Source organism: Gallus gallus, chromosome 2, assembly GCF_016699485.2.
Source record: "Gallus gallus isolate bGalGal1 chromosome 2, bGalGal1.mat.broiler.GRCg7b, whole genome shotgun sequence".
NCBI lineage: Eukaryota > Metazoa > Chordata > Aves > Galliformes > Phasianidae > Gallus > Gallus gallus.
Window position 1 is genome coordinate 88,662,616 of NC_052533.1, and position 23,750 is coordinate 88,686,365.

Consider the following 23,750-nt stretch of genomic DNA (forward strand, 5'->3'; position numbering starts at 1 on the left):
TGGTAATATCTGACAGCAACTAGAACTAAATTAAAATGACCTCAATCATATAAACAATTGAAAAACAGGAAATAAATAGCTAACAATGTAAACTAGAATTCATGAAGTGTAAAGCATCGGTTGAGAAAGATAAAGGTCCAAAGGCAAATTCACAAGTTACACAGCTAAAGAGAAAACATAACACAAGTTTTTTGATGAATGTTATGAACAGAACTGTGCACAGTACTTACTAGATGGAGAAAAGTTATATATATTTGACAGATATATCTCTAGTCTCTGCTTTCTGAAAACATGGAGACCCAAATAAGAACAAACTATGCATTCTTCAGGCTTTCTGTAGAAACTTTCCCCAGAATTAGGACAAGGGGTTACCACAGCAACATAGCATGAAAAACTGCCTCAGCAACTGAGCACCATCGTCCCAGATATGTACACACCGCTAATGACAATAGTGGTATGCAGATGAGTTTGAGAATGAATGCACTGGAATAAAGACTAGCTCAGAAGGTTCGTGGGTAAGAGTCCTAAAAATCCTAGGATTATATGATTTTATGGCTGAATATGGCTGAAATCACCACTTGGAAGTTTCTGAGCTGCAGAGTCATAGAGTAGTTTCTTCTAAAGAGGAAGAACACATATTCATAGTCCTGCCTGGACTCTGTCCTCCTCTGATGGCTTGGGAATTCTTCTCTCCACCACTGGAGCAGCACAGCGCATCTCCACCGCTCCTCCTCTAGAGCACAGCAGCCTCATAGTGAGAAACAGGAGAAGTCTGGGGGGTGCAACACTCAGCTGCTCATCACAGTCATGCTTTTTCCTTTCTCTTCCTTTTCTCTTTCTGTCTTTACAGCACTTAAGAGCCCTCACGTGCTCCATCCCTGTCTGAGAGAGGAAGAAGGAGAAGCCACAGCCCCAACCTTCTGCTCCACAGCAACAGGAGAGGAACTTGCACAACTGAGGAGCTCCAGGAGCAGGAGAGCTAGGAGTGAAAGGAACCAAATAGCTAGGCTGGGAAAGAGTACATGTGGGCCATGATCACTCGCTTACATCAGATGCTTTTAATTAGTGATGGCATTGAGTCGTAATCAATCTCTGAACACTGAGGAATCCGAAGGACTGAAAGACAGCTGCTAACCAACAATATTAGAGAAGGGAAACATCCAGGTGGTGAGACTGACATTTATCCCAAGAAAGAAAAGATCTGAAAAGTTGATAAGAAAGACAAATAACATCACTTAATAGAGTTCTACAGAGTACCAGGCTCTTCAGAGGGAAACTTACTGAGAAGTAACCTAATCTGTCTGATGCAGGAATTTACTTGTACGAATACATTATTTAACTTAGCAGCACAATACTTTGATTTTGAAAAGCCACAATTTAGTATTGTGGAGCACAGTATAAGTAGATAAACAATTCATTAAATGACAGATACAGAAAAGAGTAATCATTGACAAACCACTGCTAAACAAAAAGGTTTTTATAAAGACCTTACAGGCATGAAGGTTCAATAGAAAACCATAAGTGATAAAATCTGCAGCTATAAAAATTTAGAAGAGTGGTCTTAAGCATTAAATAACACTTAAGACAGCACCTAAGTAGTCTATTTCTGTGTATCTCCAATGCTTTTGGAGCCAAACACATTTCAGAACTGGGAATGCAAGTCACTGCTGCCGAGTGGGGACTGCATCCTGAAATTGCAGTGACTCTTGAAAGGAATTAGAGCTCAAGGTAAAAAAAAAAAATGAATACAGTCTATAAACTCTGAACTCTCAGGAAAAAGCTAGCACAGGGGCAGTTAATGCAGTGGCTGACCCAAGTGAAGTGATTTTACCTCTGCTTACAGATATGATGAGACTGTTGCTGGAACAGCGCGTACAGTTCCCATGAAAGTGTTTTTCAAATACTGTCAAAAATGAGAAAGGGCAAGGAAAGAAGCTACAAATTATACTTGCAGGCTGAAGAAACTGCCTTGCATTGAACAAGTTCAGCCTGCTTACATCCCAAAAAGAATTTGGTGACTTGAATATAGTGAAGTACTTTCTTTCCTGGGGAAGACACGAGTGCTGAATTATTTTAATTGAGAATACAGCAAGCACTTATAAATATAAGCTGAAGCCAGATATATCCAAATAAGAAATAAGGCAAGTCTGTAACCTCGTATTTAAATACTGGAGCAAGGTACAAATGATTTAATGGATTCTCCATCCCCTGCTGCCTTGAAATCACCACTAGATGCCTTCCTACAGCAAACAGTTCACCCTAATAGAAGTTATCTTTATAAGTGAAATACAAGTACGTGGGCTGTATGCAGGCATACTCAGGAAAAAAAATTAAAAAAAACGGTAGCTATAAGAGGTCAAATTGCATTATCCAATGGCCTCTCCTTTCATTAGATGTTATGAATCATTTCCTGGTTTGAATGCAATCCCATACTATGTACTCAATGCACAAAGCACATGAAAGGGCTACACGGACCACAAGGCAGAAGCACAGGTTTGGAAGAGACAGCCTGGGAACAGGGAAGTTGTGCTTATCCCTGTTTCACCACACAACCACAGAGTGGCTTGAAGAGCCAAGAGGGAGCAGCAGCTGCTGCAGGGCCTCGTGCTCATCCACAGTGCCTTGTGCTCATCCACAGGGCCTCATGCTCATCCACAGGCCTCCAGCGACCTGGGAGCAGCAGCTCTGCCTTAAGACTTTCACCTGCAACAGCTCAGCAGGAGTACAGGAGCCACTGCCGATATATGATCGAGAGGCTACTGAATATGGGAGTTATATTTTGAATTAGCTAGGAAACTAGCTTTTTTTATTTCATTACAATCTTCTTAAGAACCCACAATAATTGGTGCTGCATTGCATTCAAGCAGCAGGAATGACCACCCAGTGAAGGTCTGGAAAGCCTGACCCAATGCCTCCTGTCAGGAAGGGCTGTCAGAATCATAGGATGGTTTGGGCAGAAAAGGCCTTCAAAGCCCACCCAGCCCCCACACCCTGCCATGGGCAGGGCTGCCCCCCACCAGCTCAGCTGCCCAGGGCCCTGGGTGTGAGGGCCAACTCAACCAGGCCTTGAGTGCCTCCAGGGATGGGGCACCACAGCTTCTCTGGGCAGCTGTGCCAGCACCTCACTGCTCTCTCAGTGAAAAAATTCCCTGATATCTAATCTACTTCTACCCTCTTTTAATTTAAAACCATTCCCCCTTGTCCTATCACTATCCACACATGTAAAAAGTTGATTTCCCTCCTGGTTATAAGTCTCCTTTAAGTATTGAAAGGCTGCAACGAGGTCTCCCTGGAGCCTTCTGTTCTCCAGACTGAATAGGCCCAGCTCCCTCAGCTAGTCTTCATAGGAGAGGTGCTCCAGCCCTCTGAGCATCTTCATGGCTTCCTCCGGACCCACTCCAAAATCTCCACAAGAGTAGACTCACAGCACGGCTGAGGCAGGCAGAGCCCTCTGGGTCCATCAAGTCCCAGCCCCACTCCAGCAGGGTCACTCAGAGCAGAGTGCTCAGGCCCGTGGCCAAGCAGCTTCTGGAGATCTCCAAGGAGAGCCCACAGCCTCTGGGCAGCCTGTGCCAGTGTTCTGTCATTTGCACAGCAAAGAAATGATGTCTCTCTACACATGCAGAAATTCTGAAGTAACCTGGAACAGTCCTTCAGGTGCGCTGGTACAGATCCTATAGTTGAGCAGGCAAAAAATTAGGCAGGCTGGTGATGAAAACCTGCCTGGGGGTCAGGTTTTGAAACCCGTATGACAGGCACAGTAGAACTGTCACTAAATTAACTGTGATTAGCACATTTCTGCCAAATGCACTGCTTCTGACTAACCGTCACATGTTACAAGACAACGATACAATGCCTTTGGATATGTTATCTGTGCAAATAGCATGCAATACTGTGTCCAGTTGAAGCAGCCATACTTTAAGAGAAATGGAGAGAAGAGTCACAAAAATCACTGAACGCTGAGAAAAGAACCCTCCAGTCAGAGTCCGGGAGCAAACACTGCATGAGTTGTCACGAAGAACAGCAATAGAGAACTTCCTCACAATAAGCAAATAGATTACGTAAGAAACAAACATTTCGTGACAGAGATCAAGCTAATTCTAGCAAGATCCAATTTTCAGAATTTGAGGCTAATTAAATTCGAATTATGAATAAATGTGGATAACTATTAAAATAATTTACCCAGGGCTGTAGAGAACTCTCCATCCCCAAGCAATTTTTTTAATCGAGTTTTTTTTTTTTTTTTTTCCTTAAGAAAACTATTAGCCCTGTGTGGTGAAGTGTTTGTTTAAGGATGTCTGATGGTCTATGTTAGACGGGAGACTGAAACAGCTGATCACGGTGGCTCTATCTGGCCCTAAAATCTACTCTTCTGCCCCAGACTCCTCTCTAGTGAAAGAGGAAGAAGGTTAGTTCACAACTCTGAGGAGCTGTTACAAATGTTAGTTGACTAATAAAAAGCCATGTTAACACCTGAGAGTGTTGTGCAAGTACTGCAGATCATATGTTGGGCTTACAGCACAGCAAATGTTGTCTGACATAGTATATATAAAATCTCTTTTCAATTTCCTTCAAAGAAAATATGTACATACTTGACTACAAGCTTCTGAAGACAAATAGTTTGTGTGCACTCAGGAGACATCTTGCAGTCTGACAGTTATCTATAGCTTCTGTCTGAGCCCAGCATACGTCACCCCCATCATTCCTCTTACAGTCATTCCCATCCTCATGCTCTTTACGTGTGTCCCCTTGGCACAGCACAGGCGGAGCCAGGCTTTCCCTCTCACTGTTCCTCCCTTCCCAGTGTGCTCCTGCAGCCCAGAGACAAGCACTGAAAATATCTCAAGCGTACATGAACGAGGAGGGCATCACCAGCCCACAGAGCAGACCCCTGCCCCACACAGCACAAATGGGCAGGGTGTGCTGTCTGCCCCATGCTGGACCCAATTATGGCAGAGGCGTCAATCCTCATTTTCTGGAAGCCGTGGTCTCATTTCTAAAAGCAGTGAGCGCTCAGTGCTGCAGCTGAAGGCACAGAAGACTGTGCTCTGAGCAAAAGAACACAAAAGACTGTTTTCTGTAAAATCAAGTCCTCGAGGCCTGGAATTGAGTAAATGGATATACATCTTTCAGATTTATCGGCTAGTAAGAGCATATGTCTTGGCGTTATTACAGATTGCAATTCAGTGGTTTTGATGTACTTAGCTATTTTAGTTACAACTATCACAGGAAAGGCTGTGACAGAATTAACAGCACTGTGTTCAGAGCAGGATTTGAATGATATGTAGTACGGAGCTGGGACCACGAGGTGAATGAGGATGACAAAAGCAGAATATTGAACTTCTACCTCACCAAGCAACATTCATCATAGAGGCAGGAGTTCTGCAGAAGATCATAACACAGACTGAGCTTAAGTGTAGTATGTACCCATGTAGGTGAGAAATTCACACCGCCTTTAACTCTCATGTTTCCTAATTTGCCTTTTTTGAGATCTGAGGATGTAAAAAATTAACTTTTTTATTAAAAAGGCTTTGATGCATTTTTTTGTAAGTGGTTTTAAAAATGACCCTGTTTTTAGACCTGCAAACATGCATTCTGCTACCTCAGGAAGGATACAGGCCGTAATGCACTTAAAAGCACACACAAACAATCATACTGAGTACATGTCTGGTACAGTAACCCTACACAGCTAGTGGAGTGTCACCTCTTTCTATCAGGTCCTCCATTTGTCCTTGCCACAGGGCATCAGAGGAGTATACTGGGTTGCCACAGGAGCTGAAATACCGTTAGCATAATAAGGTATGAGCAACAATTTTGTTACAGCTGGGGCATTTAGGATATTGCCTGATCCATACGGATTATTTCGTGATTAACAACACACTCCATCTCACGTTGCAGTCTTGCCCCTAGTAGGAATACTAATGTACCATGTTTAACCTCTAAACTCTCAGGAATATAGTATCTTTGAAATCTCCATCCCTCTGTTAAATTTGGTGGAGACTGAAAAGTGGATGCAGGGAAAGAGTAACTATCATTTCCAGAGCAAATTTGACCAAAACCAGCAAGGTAGATCAATGAAATATTTCTGCCATGAACGTGTAGTGCAACAGAACCTCAGTTTAGCTGTCTTTAAACTAGAACTAGCTCAAGTTCTCAGGGTAGTTTTAGACTGACAGCACAGAGCTCCATACAAGCTAACAACAGCATCACTTTGAATGGGACCCATCACAACAGGCACACATGGCCCTAAGTTGGCTGCTTTTTGCACTGTTTTTCCTCATGCCTAGCTCTCCTATTCACCCATAAGGTGGTACATGTTCCAGAACCCACATGCCACTGTGCTGGAGTCAGTGAGACACATCACCTTGAACAACCTGGTCTACTGGGACGTGTCACTTAAAGATCCCTTCCAACCCAAATCACTCTATGATTCCATGCTGAACTAGTCACAGGTTGCAATCTATGAACTCTGAAGTTATGCCAGTCCTCCAAACTCTCCTGTAAGTTTTCCTGGTGTTCCTTTCTCAGACACCTATTTTAACCCCTTCCTTGTCATTTTGTCAGACTCTGTAAGCCCGGGTTTTAGGGTTCTCTTTGAAATAGGTGAAAAATTATCTTTCATAAGGCTATTTATGTTGTGCAGCCTGGCCATACTAGCAACACGGTGCAGTGTGGGAGCAAATACTAACAGTATGATGGGAAACACTGAGTTGTAGAAAGGAAGGTTACATATAGACTGACTACAGGACTGACCAGGTGAAACAAGGAGCAACACTGGGAACTATTTTTAGGAGTTTCCTACTGTAAAGCCAAAATTGCACTGTTTTAAATGGTATTTTAATTGGGAAAGGACTGTTTATCAAAATCAGGGAGTCAAAAAGTAGCCAAAAAGCTGGTGATCCCTCCTGCCAGTGGGCCAAGATCTATTCACAAGTCCTTCAGAGAAAAGTGCCATACACCATAACGATACACTCATTTCTCTGACTCCTTCCTTCTTTTCCACAAAGGACTCCTTAGAGGCTTTAGCTGCACTCTAGCACAGCACAGAAGTCAGAATACAGGACAGCTCAAAACCTGGAAACCAGCAGATTTGAATGTAGACAGAGAGACAGCGTGGAAAGAGAAAGGAGCATTCCAGACTCAGAAAAGAGCACAGCCCAGATTCAAGGGAGCTCCCGTGACACGGGAAGAAAAAGCATACTGGAAGGTCCTCAGGAGAAGAAGCAGAAGTGGATTGGACCTAATGCTGACAAAATGCAACATCCTTATCATTATAAAGTTATTATGAAATGTTCGTGTGTAGGAGCGTGAGAGCAGGGAGAAAGATGACTTATAAACCTAGATGTAACATCAGCATGTTGGGGAGATGCAATCCCATTCTTTTCCTGGATTTGCTGTTCTTTGTTCCTCCTTCTCAGTCATTCAGTCTAACAAAAGGAGAAGCAGAGGATGAAGTGCCAAGCACCACGTAATAGAGGTTCAAAAGGGCTTCGATACATGAAGATTTGTAGGAAAGAAAAAAAGCCTTGAACTTTCAGGAAGGAAGAAGAAAGCGTTTTTATCAAACCTTAATACAGAAAACGGGAGTGCAGAGAAAAGTTGAAAAGAAACACGACGTATTTTCTCCTAGGACTGAGTGAATTGTATTAGCTTGATGCTTAAACTGGCATCGCTACCGTTGTGACGGCTGCACTTCAGTCTATTAAAACGCTTTTGCTAACAGTGTTAGAAACAGCGCAGCGTTTGAAAGAAGCAGGTCAGAGTTTAGACATACACACCGATAGCCAGGCTGGCATTTGAGTCATCAAGACATTGCTCAGTTCTGCCTTTCGTTTAATGAAGTACGCGAAAATCAGAATGAAAACTCAGAAGTTCCAGTTCCTTCAGATATAAATTCTGAAGACAAAAGTCAAAATAAAAATGGACGTAGCTATTATTTTTTTTGAGATTATACAAGTAGCTAAACAAGTTATACTGGTTGAAAGGCTTGCTAGTTTGGTCTGCTACGGGAAGAGAGTAGTGGGCACCACGGTCCGGATACATACTCAAATTTACTACAAGTCCTTAACTATGAATATATAACTGTACGATTTCCTCTCCAGGAACATGTGTCTCTCCTTTGCTAGCAGTACAACATATCTGCTCTTATTCTCTTCCACACATCTCTGAACGTACCTGCCTACCTGTGTTAGATTGCTGCCACTTTGTGGCACTTTCTGTTGCAAATACTCTTCCTGTTTTAGACATACAAACTCACAGGAAAAAAAAAGTATGCTTAAATACATTCTGAAATTCTTTGCAGTACAACTTCATCCTCTAATAGTATTTATATCTGTTACTACTTTCAAGTAATCAGTATAGACAAACTGACTCATTAATATCTCTAGCAGTAGTATTTTCTATCTGCTCATTAATTTCTTGTGATACGTTTTAAGATATTTTTAAAGACATACATTTAATCTTGTCAACCAACTAATGATTGCAACTATTTCACTTCATGTCATTTGCCCTCTTGCCATCCAAATGCCCAGACTTTTTTCAAAATAAAAAGGAAAGCATTTTCTGGATGTGGCTCTGGGCAGCCTGGTCTGGTGGTTGGCGACCCTGCACATAGCAGGGGGGTTGAAACCAGATGATCATTGTGGTCCTTTTCAACCCAGGCCATTCTATGATTCTATGATTGTGGATATGTACTACTGTAACATGATTTGTCATAAAGCACTTGCTACGATCGAGAACCACCTAACAACTAATAAGATGGCTGCTTTAATTTTTACCAGTTCTCATCCGCTCTTGAAAAGTAGTAAGTGGGAATTTCTCTCAAACTCAGAATTCTAGGGAATCTGCCAGGCTGTACAGCAGAGAAAGGCTCTTGTATCTGCTATTATAGCACACTTCCCCTCCCCAGCCCCTGAACGTCGATCTACCCCAAGATAGAAATATTTTGTTAATCATTACATCTTTGCAAATGGGCCTGAAAGGACCTCAAGAGATCCTGCAGAGCAGCCTTCCTTGTTTTACACAGAATCAGCTGCTCCAAAGCCATTCCAAAGTTTCAGATCTGAGAAACAGCTCGTGAGAATGAAAGCCCTGTCTGTTTTTACTCTAGTTAAATTGACTAAAAAAGTGTTATATCTCTTTCTGTCTTTTCTATTCTTGCAACACAACTGCTAAACCCCTCTCAAGAGCCGCCTATGCTTAAGAAATGTTACTCAGAACCCCAGAGATCAGCTATTACTAAAATCACAGTATTTCCCTAAGCATATGCAACTAAACCTCCCTCATTGTATGGTGAGACCGTCATTTCTTGTCCTAGTTGACACAAATCTAACAGTTTTAGTTCAAATAACTTTGCAACCAATTCTGTATTTCTAAAGATTGCAACTTTTTTCTTCTCATCTCTGGACTATACAATTCCTTTAGTCTCTGATCTTTTCCAGCTATTCGATCATTCCTGTTGCTCTCCTCTGGACTCTTAATTTGGTCTGCATCTGTCTTCAAGTACCACGAACCCAAGTGAACGTAATACTCCAGCTAAAGTCTCCCCTGGGCTGAATAGGGGTAAGGATTTTTCATAGACATATATATCTTGCCAATAACACTCTTGTTTTCAAATTCCATTGTTCCATCTAGTATTTTCACAACAGCACAATGCTACTGATTCATGTCTAGTTTGTGATCCATCAAACTTCCACATTCTTTTCTCCTTAGCACGCGTTGCCTAGCCGGCCATTCTCCATACTGCACTTGAGTAAATTATTATTCCTGATTTCATAGCATTCCACCCTGCTTGGTTTTCTGGAGATTGTTACTTGGTCAAAATCACTCCAAATGTGAGTACTGTCAAAAGCAAGGTGCTCCAAACCCATTTCAGCCTGGTGACACCTGCAGGCTGAGCGACCGCACGTCCTGGGCCATCACTTGAGCCACTGAGGGGAGAAGGAACAGCTCTGAACTTCAAAGAGCTCCCTGTGGAATCTCAACCACTATGACTTGCTGCTCAGACACTCTGGTCTGACCCTAAATGACTATCACTCTTCAACCACAGAACAAGCTTATCTAGAAATGGTCTGAAACAAGAAGAAAACACTATGTTTGTGAAAGATTCCTCATTTGCAGCTTCAGGGACGAAGACTCAAACTGACAAGTGCACTAGGAATTCTCAGACACCAGAAAAACACACCTTGTGAAGGACAATGAAGCCAAGATCAGCCCACTTTACAAACAAGGCTGCCACAGCTATGAGGTGAGAGCATAATATTTGGAGTTTCCGCAAAGGGAACAGTTTGAGAGACTACTCGGGATGTGGCTCTGGGCAGCCTGGTATAGTGGTTGGCAACCCTGCACACAGCAGGGGGGTTGAAATTCAATGATCGTTATGGTCCTTTTCAACCCAGGCCATTCTATGATTCTATGATGGCTCCTAGGGATCAGCATACTACAGAATGCAGCAAACTACTCTCAGGAAGGCAAGACAATGACCCCAAAACTGCCACATATTCAGCTTCACGCCACCTCAGCTCCAGTGTTACAAAAGAAGAAATCTGCTAACAATGGATTTTTACAGTCCTAATGAGTGACAAAATTTGATTTTATGTTAGCACACATTTTCAGCAAGTTAAACCTATCGAGATGACCACCGTTTGGAATCAATACTAATAAAGTTTAAGAGTAAGGAATAAACATTTTATGTCCTTAATGCATGCACAGGTATTTCTGTAGAATACAGAGCAATAGCTCCAGTGCACCAGGCACCACTGCAGTCACGGGACAATTCAAACACGATTGCAAATAATGTGTTTTGCAGCCTCAGCTGCAATAGGCTGCATCATACAAATTATTTACTTGTTGTCTGCTAATGCAGCCTTGATTCAAAACTTTAGACAGTCCGGTTCAGTCCAAAGCAATGTCATAATCCGACAAGAACCTGCATGCATGCTAGACAGTTTGCTCCTACACACACATGTAAAAGGTTCCCTACTGACACAACATGGCTCAGGACTGCTGTCTGGCAGAATTTTGCACTGCTATCTTGCACTTGCCCTACTGCTGCATCTACCAGAGAGAAAGACCCAGAATACGGTTTGGAAAAGAATGGTAGAAGAGGCACACTGGGGTTCTTGCTATTGTAGCTGCACACCTGTGCACCTAACGGTTGTAATTGAGTCAAGAGACCCTACAGTGCCTACAGTGAATCGAGTATATCACACATCGGCACCAAGCCCCTCATGGGTTCATAAGCATTTGTGGTGCACTTAGTTGACATTATGTTTGCAGCACATTCATTCTGTCCATCCCACCTGCACAATCCTGTAAGTCCATCCACTGAAGTTCTGCAGTTACCCACGCAACGCTCCCCATGTTCACACGATTCACCAGCTGCTATAAACACCTCAAGGATCACAGCTCTGAAGGCGAGTTGAACAAAATCCAAAGTGACTGCCAGCAGCTTGGTGGGACTTCTGGTGCAACAGAGCAACACAAATATGTTCCTGAAGCATGAGTTTCTGGGGCAAAGACAATCCTTACTTTTCTCATCTGCATGCAGTGCTGCCTCATCCTGACTACCTGTGAGTGCTGCAAATTCTTCCTTTGCTGCGTGCTGTGGCTGTGCTGTGGGGATGGTGAAGACCACAAATACAGCAGTTGTGTGGGAGCATCCAGTCGCTCATCTCACAGCCAGCACACCGAGCCCACAGTGTCATCACTCTGCCAGCACAAGGCAGAAGCCCAGAGCTCATGCCGTGCACGTAGCCCCATGTATCAAGAGCCGGACCACGCTGTGCTGCTCGAGTAGATCACGTTAGCAGCTGATGAATTGTGGTTATCTGAGCTATATAGCTTATTTCTCATGGGCAAGGCAACTCAAATTGAAAACATCACCACTCTTCAGCTGCGAGTTTATGTGTGTGGACATGAGTCAAACTAGAAGCAATGTTTGAGTTGGGACTCTAGTTATTCCATAGTGAAGACAACCCCGTGTTATCCAAATTCATCCCCTCCCAGGGACTCAACTTTATTGGTTATTCAAACATACTGTAAAAAAAAGAAAGCCTTGGCTGACACTTCCTACCCAAACTTGGCGTTTCCTTAAATTTTCCTCCAAAATCTGCTTTGTCCTAGCTGTCTCTGGGCACAAAGGGACACTCCCACATCCTTTACATTCCAATTGGGGCTAATTGAACTCACATGTCAGCATGAGTCAGCAGTAATTACCAGGAATATTAAGGAAAGATTTGGCACCCGACTTCAGTTATTCAACAGCAGAGCCCCCATATTTCGTGGGGTCTCAGGTTAAACAGAACCCCATAAAAACACTACAGAAAAAGCCATACCAAGTCCTTGCTCTGGTTCAACTCCATATGCGCAGTTCCTGATACCGGAACAGCTCTTACTGCATTTGAGATACACCTACAGAAAGGCAAACCTAATGGAAAAATCATTTCTGACTACTAAATCCTCCCCGGTAGAGTTCAAATCTGTTTATACGCTGAACCCGATGAATCAATATCAGAACGGCTGGCTGCTTTCTGCAAGCATCCCCGCTGCACACAGGGCCTAGCAATGCATTTCCTCATCACGGCTCCCGGGCAGAAATCTGAATCGATGGAAAGCCGAGGTAAAGACGAAGCTCCCCCTTCCATGGCTCGTTTGGACTAAAAATACCAAACCCAGGTTTTCCACATACAGGCATTCGTTCCTCCCCTCCGTACCCCATCGGCACGCATCTCCACAGCGTGCTCAGGCTGAGGGTGAGGGGTTTACACGCTTGTCCCAAGACAGCCTCCAGGAGCCAGTCCTCTCCTCCAGCCCAGAGAGCACCCGAACACACTCCTACAGCCGGCTACCAAACGCACTGCACATCACCAGCCCAAAATCACAGAGTCACAGAGAGCAGCGACGGCTGTCAGCCTCACCAAACACTGAGAAAGTCACGAACATCAACCAGCAATTCCTTCTCTTTCTCAATATCCATGCTATTTAGGTACTTCATTATTTATTTATTTATTTATTTATTCCTCAAGGAAATACATTCTTGCTCCTGGTTGCAAATTAACAGAGTGTCCTGCAAGTGGGTCTGATCTGGTCGGTCGCTACGTGCCTCGCCTAAGCGCAAGGCTGTAAGTCTTAGCCCCGAATAGCAACGCTCCACGGTTCCTAAAGGAGAACTGTTTTATTTTAGCTAGTGCAAACATATGTGCATCAACACTCTTCTCGACAGACGACTCCTGAGCCCAAACAGATCGGTTTTATTTCAATCCCGTCCCGCTCGTCTTTTGGAAGCCTCCAACTACCGAACGGCGTCAAGCATTTCCATGGGTTTTTCACTTGGGTTGTTTTTTTGGTCCTTTAGTCCATCTCCTAAAAACTCACCGAATGACGCACGAACGCTGTTTGCGCCCGTCTTCGGAAAGAACAAGTGGTTGGTGTGATATTACTCGGTTTTATGATACCTCTGCTTTTTCCCCAACAAATACACAAAGCTCCAAATTCACCCGAAGACGCACAGAAGTCTCGCTTACCGAACAAACTATCGCAAAGTCACGAAAAGCCCCGCAGACCGAACACACGCTTCACCCTTCCCACACCGCTTTCGTACGTCAAAGCGAAACACCGAGAGAACCTTTAGCTCTTCATCCGTACGCCGCCGAAACGACGCATTTTCAGGGGACGCTCCGCGCCAGGTGAGCGAGCCGGGGCTCGGGGCGGCTCCGGGAAACTTTCCTTCTCTCGCCCTCCCCCGAGCCGCTCTCGAGGCACCGGCTCAAGGAACGAAGGAGCCGGGACGGACCCCGAGTTTCAGCGTCCGGGACGCCGAGGCGGCGCCCGGGGCATCCCCGCCGCGGGGCCGCGAGCAGCGGGCACCTCCCGGGGCGTCGGCGTGGGAGGTGCGCGGCCGCACGGCGCTCGCCGGGGAGGAACAGCCGCGAGCGTCCCGCGGGGAGCACCGGCACCCCGGCGCGGGGACGGGGAACGCGCGTCGCCCCGGCGCCCCGCGAAGCCTCGCCCGCCCCACGCGAGCCGCCCGGCCGCCGTCACTTACCCCGCGTCCCCACCGCCGGTCGGGGTGCAAAGTTTCGCCGGAGCGGCGCGGAGCGGAGCGGTCGAGGAGCGGCGGCGGTGCCGGGGCGGAGGTGCGGCGCCGCGGCGGGGCCGGAGGGCGCCGGGGGTGGGGAGGATGCTCGGCCGCCGCACGCCTCGTGATCCAGGTGGCGGGCTGGCGGCGGAGTGACACGGCGAGCCGACGGCTCCGCGCTCGCACGCGATCCCCAGCCCGCCGCCTCGCGGCCCTGCGGCGGCAGAGGGCGCTGCCGCGGCACCGGAGGAGGGCGGCGGGTCGGGGCCGCGCGCCGGGACGGGGAAGCCGCGCCGGCCGCTGCTGCGCTCGGCCGGCCCTCGCCTCCACTGCCGCGTCGCCGGCAGGCCTCTGGGGCCGGCTGCAGTGCCGAGAGACCGGCAGCGGCTCCCGTCCCTGCGGTGCTGGGGAGGCAGGCGCTGCGAGGCACCACCATCTTCATCAGCGCTGCCCTGCACTGGTCACCACGTGTAGCATGATGGTCGCACAGGCCCCACTTGGCTGAGATCTACACGTACCTCGGGCAATCCTGCTGGAGAAGTCCCATTGTAAAAATACAGGTGGCATGAATAGGGAAGCAGCAAGCTCCACTTTTGCAAATGAGTGTTTCACCCGTGAGAAGCTTTGCTACTTTTTACTTCTTGGCCCCCCGTGCAAATGCAGTGCCAGGGCATGAGGAAGGAAGGAAGGGAGAGAACCAAGAGCCTGAGCCTGTGGCAGCAGTGCATGGCTGCAGCTGCGTGGCTCCCAGCTTCCCCAGCAGTGGAGGCCACAAACGCCCCGTGTCTCCCCATTGCTGCTAAGGTTTTGGCTCGGCCACTGTTTTGTGGTTAGCAGGAAGACCTCGCTTTGCCAAATGTCTCCCCATACGGTGTCTCCGATCCTCTTTGCCCACGTCCTTGAAGGTGAGGGCAGCCCCAGACCCAACCCTCTGTCCTGCGTGTGGAGATTGAGCAGCCCGGCTTGCAGGGAAACTATTGTTCCAGCAAAACAGAACCAGTCAGCGCTGTTGATTGCTCCGTTACGTCTTCCCAGACAGAGCCTTGGCTATAAAAATAGATGCAATAATCCACACGGACAGTTGCAATTGTAAACGGCATTCAGAAAGCAAAAACGGAATTCATAGTTTGACACAGACATATCCCCAATCCGTCAGGATGTGACACATTGGCAACACGTCTGTGCCAAACTATGAATTCCATTATTTACTTTTCTTCTGGACGCTATTTAGGATTGCAACCTTCACAGCAAATTAGCGTATCTATTTTATATCGGGCATTTTCTGAGAGGCTTTTGTGTTGTCTGCACTTATTATACTCACAGAATTGATGGAAGTTGTACCAATTCAGGCCACCATAAATCTTAGGGAACTGCAGCCCGTACTTATGTGAGGAGGGTTTGCCAGCATAACTCTACCATCAAAACCCTATCTGGCAGAGATGAGGCCTATGTTTGGAAAGAGAAATCAAAGGCCATCATCACTGAATAGCTCTCCACTAGATGGAACAATGGTGCTTCTGCTGCCAGGCCATGGACGCTGAATGATTTACCCAGCAGAGAATTGGGGTGGAGGTGGAGCCCAGAAGGCACTGGGCAGTGGTGACGCTGTCATGTGACAGCTATTGTTCACAGCTTCTCCTCGTCAGCATGGGGACATGGAGGAGAGCCTTGGAGATAGGAAGCAGCATACTGGTGGACGTGTGAAGGCACACGAAGACATGTCCTGAGCTCTTTGGCCAGATGTAAACCAACTCTGCCTCAGGAGCAGATGTCACCAAGCACAGTTTTGGGTGCCACGGTGTAAGACATAAAACTATTAGAAAGCATTTAAAGGAGGGCTACAAAAATGGGGTAGGGTCTGGAGGGCAAGAGTATGAGGAGAGGCTGAGGTCCCTGTGTTGGCTCAGCGCAGAGCAGAGGAGCTGAGGGGAGGCCTCATGGCGGCCGCAGCTCCTCACAGGGAGCGGAGGGGCGGCGCTGAGCTCTGCTCTGTGTGACAGCGACAGGGCCCGAGGGAACGGCATGGAGCTGTGTCAGGGGAGGGGCAGCTGGGGGTCAGGGACAGGGGCTGCACCAGAGGGATGTGGGCATGGAACGGGCTGCCCAGGGCTGTGGGCACGGCCCCGAGGGCCGGAGTTCAGGGAGTGTCTGGACACTGATCTCAGACACAAGGTTTGAATTTGGGTGGTGCTGTGTGGGGCCAGGAGTTGGACTCAGTGATCCTTGTGGGTCCCTTCCAGCTTCCAGGATATTCTACAATTTAATGATTCTGTGGTGTTCAGGCCACTCTGCCAAATCCCTTAAAAAGTTTGTTGGACTGGGAATGGCACTGAGCTCACACGCATCCAGCTGGAAATCAGATTCTTTTGCACCTGTCTGCATCGATATGTCTGAAGTTGACATTTTGGATACTTAATGGGAGCTTTTCCACACACAGATGGATGACCCAGCCCACGGAAAGAATATTCCTACTGTGTTCCCTTTGCTCCCTGATTTTTAAATTTCGTTAAAAGCAATTACATTTGCCAGGCAGGAATTGTTTTTCATAATTTGACTGTTTATACTTCTACCAGTTATGTGCAGATCTTTTTTACACAAGTTAAGTGTACTGAACAATTGCCAGATAGTTCTGCTTTTCTTCTTGAATTTTAATTGCTTACTTGACCAGTATCTATTTTTAAAATGGAGCTGTAAATGGAGCAGCGAGTTCCATCACTCACTGTGGAGGCAGGGGGTCAGCATCCTTCTTGCCCCCCCCTCCACTCACTCCTGCAGGGAACGAGTGTGGTTCTGAGCCTGGGCTGTCACAGCATCATTATTTAAATTTCAGCATGCATTGAGATGCTTTGCAGGACTGGAAGTGGATCTCAGCATTTTGTTGGACTGACACCAAGGTTATCAGGATATACTGATATTCCATTATCAGTGTGTTTGTTAATTCACGTGCACAAATGTGAATGTATAGGTAGAGATGAAGAAACTGCAGTTGCTGAAGAGGCCGGGGGGCCAAACTGAATCCTGAGGACAGGAACCCAAAGGCTGCAGAGTGCTGATAGGCGGCTTTCAAATCCTGCATTCTCTTGGCAAGTCTTTGCCCATGTGCACACACACGTACATTAAAAGCAGACAATTTGAAAGGTCTTTCTCCCCAGACTCCCTTGACTTGGTGGAAGATGCAGTCATGCACCCTGGAAGCATTCAAGGCCAGGTTGAATGGGGCTCTGAGCAACCTGGTCTAGAGGAAGGTGGTGTCCCTGCTACAGGTGAGGATTGGAACTAGATGATCTTAAGGGTCCCTTCAAATGCAAACCATTCTATGATTCTATGTTCATTCAAAGTGCTGATCTGAGTACTGAGCCTAGATTCCCCTCCACACCTTCACTTTCAGCACTGTATGGTATCAATTTCTCACACAAACCAACTTCACTTCTGGAAAATAATTATAGACCTTAGCCTTAATCTGCTTTCTTATGGACATCACTATTTCAAGCCCCTACACCCTCAGAACATTCATTTTACCTCTAGCATTATTGCTTTTCAAATGTAATTTGCTTCTGAACGGTATCCTTATGCTCATTTTTTAGTATTTTCCATTATTTTTAGACTACCGGGAAGGGAGGTGATCTTGTGCAGGAGACTAGCAGGGAGCTGGAAGCCAATATAATTTTCTTCTTGACGCTTTAAATGACAAACACTATTGGAAAAAAAGAGACAGACATTCTTAATATTCTCATAAACACAAGTATTTCCTCATGAAGCCACACTGGTTGTTTCTTATTCTTTCCATACTGCTTTTATAAACTCTTAAAGTACAACGTGATTGAAATACAGTGGGTCTCCAGATTGACAGATCGAGCAATTTCAAATGACCTTATTTTCTTTGAACAGAGCATTTCAGACCTATCATATTCTACTTAAAAAAAAAAAAAGAAAGAAAAGGTTGTTAAACTGCGAGCAGTCCTTACTTCATATTTAGTCTTCAATTTAATCATCTGTGCTTAAGAAATGCAGAAGTCAAATCACAGCTCTGAGCAGCATCTTGATGACGAGTTGGTAGTTTTTCTAATTTTTAACAGCGTGCTTAATTGATATGAGATAGCTCTCTGCATACTTCTAAGGACTGTTTCTGTTAACCTCATCCAACTGTCTGACAGCGACAGCTGAAATTTCATCATCTGAGAGCTGCTTTTGCTTCCATTTTCCAGCAGCTCGGGGCTATAGGTGGGTAGGGCTGATGCACTGGTGGTTTTTGGTAAAGGCTTCTGATTGCTGCAGAAAAGGAAAGAGGAACTGAGGCTGCTGCACTGCTGCTGCCCACATATGAGAACTGCTGCTTGCTGGCTTGCTGGATGAGAGGCCAGTCCAGGAACTGCCTCTGCAGATGGGCAAAGAGAAAGCAAGATACATCAGCTGGGCAATGGCACCTCAGCAGTGGCAGGCAACCTTAGTGCTGAAACTCCATCTCTCTCTTGTCTAAAAGCTCACAAGAAGAATGGAGCACTTATACTAAGATGCTTTTTCCATTCTTCTGTGATGCTTTTCGCACACTGCTGTGTGTTCTGGTTCTGTTTTTAGCAATTCCCTAGGCCTTTCTTATCTAGAATTAAATATGAACTTGTGAATTATGGCAAAAAGCAAGGAAGAGTGTTTATCATACTTAGAGAGGGGCTGGGAAAAAAAGAAAAAAAGGAAGAAAGGATGTTTAGAAATCAAAATCCTAACTATTTTCCCAACCTAAGTAATCAGAAAGAATTTATTACAAAAATATATTTTAAGCAGCACATTATAAGACACCACGTATGAGTTGTTGTCTTATTCATGTCTTATTAGAAGTCATACAGATAGCTAAACAGGATTGGCTTCCGTAAGCATTAACAGAGGGGGCTAAAGCAACAGGGAAGTGGCAGAACAGAGCCCTTACAGGTCATTCAAGTCTTTAAAAATCAATAATTAACTACGTAATGTCAGTGAATGTTCAAGTCAGTTCACTCCATATGGTCCATCTTCTCTCAGACAAGTCAGCTGGTAAAAACAAGCAGTAAGTCATCCCCATTCTTTTAATACTGTAAAAAATATTTGTTTTTATAACCAAATTGATTTAAGACTTAGTGCAGCCACAAAACATTCTAAACAGATGTCTAACTTGAAAGACACTTAGCATAGTTTCTTACTCCGTAGTTATGGAAATTTGAGGTGCATGGAACCTGAAACTTCAATTTTTAAGCCCGAAGGAAAATATATACATACACATTAAAAAACACATATGTTATAATAAATATCTATTTGTAATAACAGTTGACTTCAGTGAATAGAAAACATGCTCGCTACACAGATCTCTAACTGGATTAAAAGCTGTGCAAACAGAAAAGTTGTTACATTACTTAAGATTTATGTGAGAGGAAATATCACCATATGAATATGTGGATTTCTATTTACAGCTGTAGATGGCATGGAAAAGGGAAAGACTTTATTGACGCATAGATGAAGAATCTGAAGCGTAGCACAGCCTGTGAGCTTTTGTCATTGTTCCTTTGAGCACAGCACTTTCTGGTTGAAGTATTAGAAATGTTTCATCCTGAGGAGCACAGCAACAGAGGAGCACCAAACATGTCTGTCTTTGACCTTGGGCACAGAGTTATGTTAGTACGAGAACAATATTCTCTTTCAGAAGGTTGGCTGCTGCTTTCCTCTGCATGGTGCATAGCACTCATCTTTTCATGTTCTGGATGTCCTGATGAATCTTAAACTTTGCAGAAAAGCACTTGCCAACTTGTGGATTATTGGACGGGTGCACATGGCAAGGAATAGAAGAAAGGCTCCCGTCACTTCCTTGTAATTTTTGAATTTATAATGTTGAATACTGCAAACTTTAATCTGCTGTCTGGATTGAGTGCCTGAACCTGCCAGGTTCCTAGTGGGGATTTGTAGGAAGAGACGAGCTACATATGGCTAGTTGTACAGAGAATGAGGGCTCTGCACAACTCAACAACTTCTTTCCTTTCCCACAGAAGAGGATGAAGTATTGAGGAGAGGCAGTACTGCCTCTGCTTTCCCACAGGAAATAGCTTGGCAGTAGGTGTTTCATGGATATAAACTCATATTTAAAATATAAAGAGTAGATGTTAACCAAATATTATGCACTGTACTATCAGTAAAAGTTCGAATTAAGGAAATGGGAAAATATGAGATTATAACTTGAATACAAGGAAGCCAAAGCTACTGTGAGTAGACGGCCTTCCGCAGAGTTGCTGCAAGGTGCATGCAACCCAACTTTGAGACCTATAGGCACTTTTCTCCCCTAATCAGGGAAGAACTGAGACAGGTGAGTCTTGGGAGCTGGTAGTGGTTTAATCACTGACGTGCTAATAGAAATAAGGTTTGTCAGCCCTCTGATTTCTCTGTCAATAAAGGAAGAATTTTGGCAGAGACTGCCCTCACAGAGTTTGACTGTTGACCTTCACGACCTCCCATCACACTTCTCAATCATCTGGCATTTTTACCAGCTGTGTCCCATTCAGCCACCTCAGGTGTCCCTTCTGCTGAGCCCTCAGGCGAGTTTAACAAAGTTTAACACTTTCAGTTTGCTCTGCTGTCATTCTTAGCCTTTCATTCTTCATGTCTTCCTTTGTCTTTTTCTTGCCTTAGAGACACCTCCAAGAAATGTTGCTGCTTGTCAGAGACCTCATTTTCTCACAAATAAGTGAGAAGTTTGGTCTTCTTTTAAACTCAGCAGAACGATAAATTTCAGGCAGTCACAAAGCTGTAGTTCTCAGTACAAAGCTCAGTGGAGAAGACACAGCCAAAGTATTGTTTCATCATGTCTTCCCTGTGATTTACAAAGATTTGAGATAGTGCTTGATAACTTTACTATTAAAGAAAATGTTCTGCCAAGATACATACTGAAAATTCACAATGTTTTTCTGAATTAATTTGCTTTGCCATCAAAATCTGATATGTACTTTGTAGGCAAATGCTCAGCAATGTGCCGCTCTGTTCTGAAATGTTTCTGTGATGAGACTTGGGATGCAATCAGGCTGGCCTAGGAAAACCAGGTGCACAGCAGTGGGAGAGAAGAAACAGACTAGAAAGCTAAAACAGGAAAGGTACAGAACTGCAGGAATCAACTTGACTGAGTTCAAGGAGTGAAGGGGAGTAGGATGGATTTTAGCTTTAGATATTGAATACTTCTAGATTTTATGGCTAACTGCAAAACACATTTAATATGTTTAATTAATGAATTCCTTTAATTCCTTGATAGACATATTAGATATTTTAGCCAAATTTTAGCACCTTTTGCAGATCTCCTGTACAGTGTCTTGAGATTTGTAGGTTAAAAACAATAAATCTTTAGGGTTGATACAATGAGTCAGATGAACTGGATGGTGCTTTCCCCGGTACTTGGTTTGAGCTGGGGTGGATCGCTATCCTTTCTCTAAGCTCATGAGAGGCAGAAAATTAACTACAGGGGGAAAAAAATACACAAACAAGAAAGAAACCAAACTGAGATGATATATGTAGCAGGCTGGGCAAGAGCTGGGCAAGAAAATATACAGTTCTTTTCACCATTGTGTTAATCTAATGTGATATTTCAACAACAACAACAACAAAAACAAAAAAACATTGTCTCTTGAGTGCAAGAAGGAACTTCAAGCTTTTCCCTTTGGGAATCCTTGCAACTTTTCTGGAACTTAAATTCAGCATACCAACCTCAGGCAAAGAGCAATTCTGCCATCTTCTCTGAAGCATTGCTGACAGAGCAAGTGTCCTCAAGGGAAGGAGGCTGGATGGTGGTGAGCGAGAGGAAGGGGGGCAATTTCTGCAGTCTTTTCAGGCTTCAGCTCTTTGGTGCACTTTCTCAGGAGGAGTCATCAATCTTGTTTCTTTGGAACTTGTCCTCTGTCATCAACCTCTCCTCTGCTGGCCATGCCTAACTAAATGTGTGGGTCTGAATGAGCGTACCATGCCAAGAACACTGTCCAATTTCAGAGCTGGGAGACACAACAGGAGCCTTGCCAAGAGTGCTGTTTGCCTCCAGTGCTGTTGTTGGCCACTTTCAAATCCTTGGTCTTTATTCCATGCTAGATGGTGTCACATCTTCAGCCTTGCCCGGACCCCTACAGTGGCTGTACTGCCACAGGTATCAGCTTCCACCTCAAGATAGGACTCTGCATCTTCACTTTATCACAGAGGCAGGCATCCATTGAAGCATGACGGCCAGTGCTGAAAAAATGTCAGCTATCTTTGCAAGGGTGTGTCTGCCGAGTGCTAGAGCATGCAGGTGCAACAAGCAAAGCTTAGCTCCACCAAAACATTAATGTAAGCATCTGCTTACTTTTACCTTGAGAGTAGTATTGTCCTTCACATTTCTCACATCACCTCCCACTCCTCCTGTGAAGCGCAGCAATAACAGGCACTGTCCAGAAGTAAAAGGCATTTGCAGAAACAGACCTTTCCAAACTGGCTAGCTAGAACTTGAGTACCCTGCTGGAACTGCCCCTATGGACAGGGTAGGTTTGCATTTCCCTCTGAGGCAGAAAACCACCCTGATCAGCAGGTGGACTCCAGTCCTGGATGCGTAGGTAGGAGCACAATCAGACAGAGATTGTAGCTAGCTCCCTCTGCCTTTCATAGCCATTGGAGAATTACATTAGAACTTGCCAGCAGCACTGGAGTGTAAAAATCTCATCTACTATTCACCAAGACTTTGCTAGTTAAAATTTTCTTGCACCATTTTTCCTCAGGAGTTCTCTTCGTGTCACTTTTTGCAAATAGAGAGTCTTTCTGAGTGCTCAGATGTGCAGATAAATTTTCCTGGTTTTAGGATGGCGAGATCAAGGCATCTCTTTGAAGCATTTTGGCATCCATGTCTGGAAATTGAATCCAGTTCCTTTTACACTTAATCAGTGCCTGGCAAAAAGGTTTATATAAAAAGCTGGTTGGTGATGTAGATTTTAATATTGCGGTCATGGATTTATACCAGTGGTGAGAAGCATGCAGTAATGCAATTTTTCACAAACTAGATCATTAGTTTGCAACTTTTCAACTTTTCTCATGTTGTTCTACTGCCTGCACTCTAAAGGGGTTCATCCTGTAGGTTTAAGGACAGAAAAAGACACATGTGGGCTCTGGTTTTGTTTTAGGCTCTTAGGCTAGTATTAGGAGAAGATCGCGCTAATTGGTTACAGTACTGTCACAGTGACTTATGCTTCTCACATATTCTAGGCAACAGAACCAAGAGAAACAGATTTCTCACTAATGGGCAAAATGATATAGTGCATCCCATTTTGCTCTTCCCAACCCGTTCCAACATGGTCTGCTGATGCTATTCACATTCTTGTAGCTTTTGGGCACAGATACATTTAGTGAGGGATAGCAAACAATGCTGTTTTTCATCTTTCTTTCTAGTGTCTGTTCTTTTTTTTTTCCTCTTTTTTTTTGTCTTCTAAAGTCACTCTGTGCAACTGCTGGGGGAAATATGCTCTTAGAAAATTCAGTTACATTTGAGCCTGAATTTGGCTCAAATGTTTGAAGTTGAGCAGTCACACCTGGGATTCTTATTTTTTGACCAACACTTGGAATGGCAAACGAGTTTCCTCAGTCCACCAGTAAAGTACAGTCCCAAAGTGACCTTTCCTCCCTGAAAGCTCAGAAGTGGAGGTATATCTTAGTATGA

At 44.8% G+C, this 23,750-nt stretch overlaps 2 protein-coding genes across 10 annotated transcripts in view; one reads left to right on the top strand and one right to left on the bottom strand.

The window, feature by feature from the left end:
* Positions 1–14,150, bottom strand: part of AHRR (aryl-hydrocarbon receptor repressor) — a 90,298-nt gene extending 76,148 nt beyond the window's left edge. The window contains exon 1 of one of the 2 annotated variants that reach the window (XM_025147282.3): positions 13,524–14,145. The gene's annotated coding sequence lies outside the window, so the exon portion shown is untranslated. Of the gene's footprint in view, positions 1–13,523 lie in introns of both variants that reach the window. The other variant, NM_001201387.2, reaches the window with a different exon arrangement.
* The window catches only part of LOC420992, a 65,298-nt gene continuing 54,291 nt past the window's right edge, over positions 12,744–23,750 (top strand). For 5 of the 8 annotated variants that reach the window (XM_046929876.1, XM_046929887.1, XM_046929894.1 and 2 more), the window contains exon 1: positions 13,161–13,685. The gene's annotated coding sequence lies outside the window, so the exon portion shown is untranslated. Of the gene's footprint in view, positions 13,686–23,750 lie in introns of all 8 variants that reach the window. The other 3 variants (XM_046929868.1, XM_046929869.1, XM_046929871.1) reach the window with 1 other exon arrangement.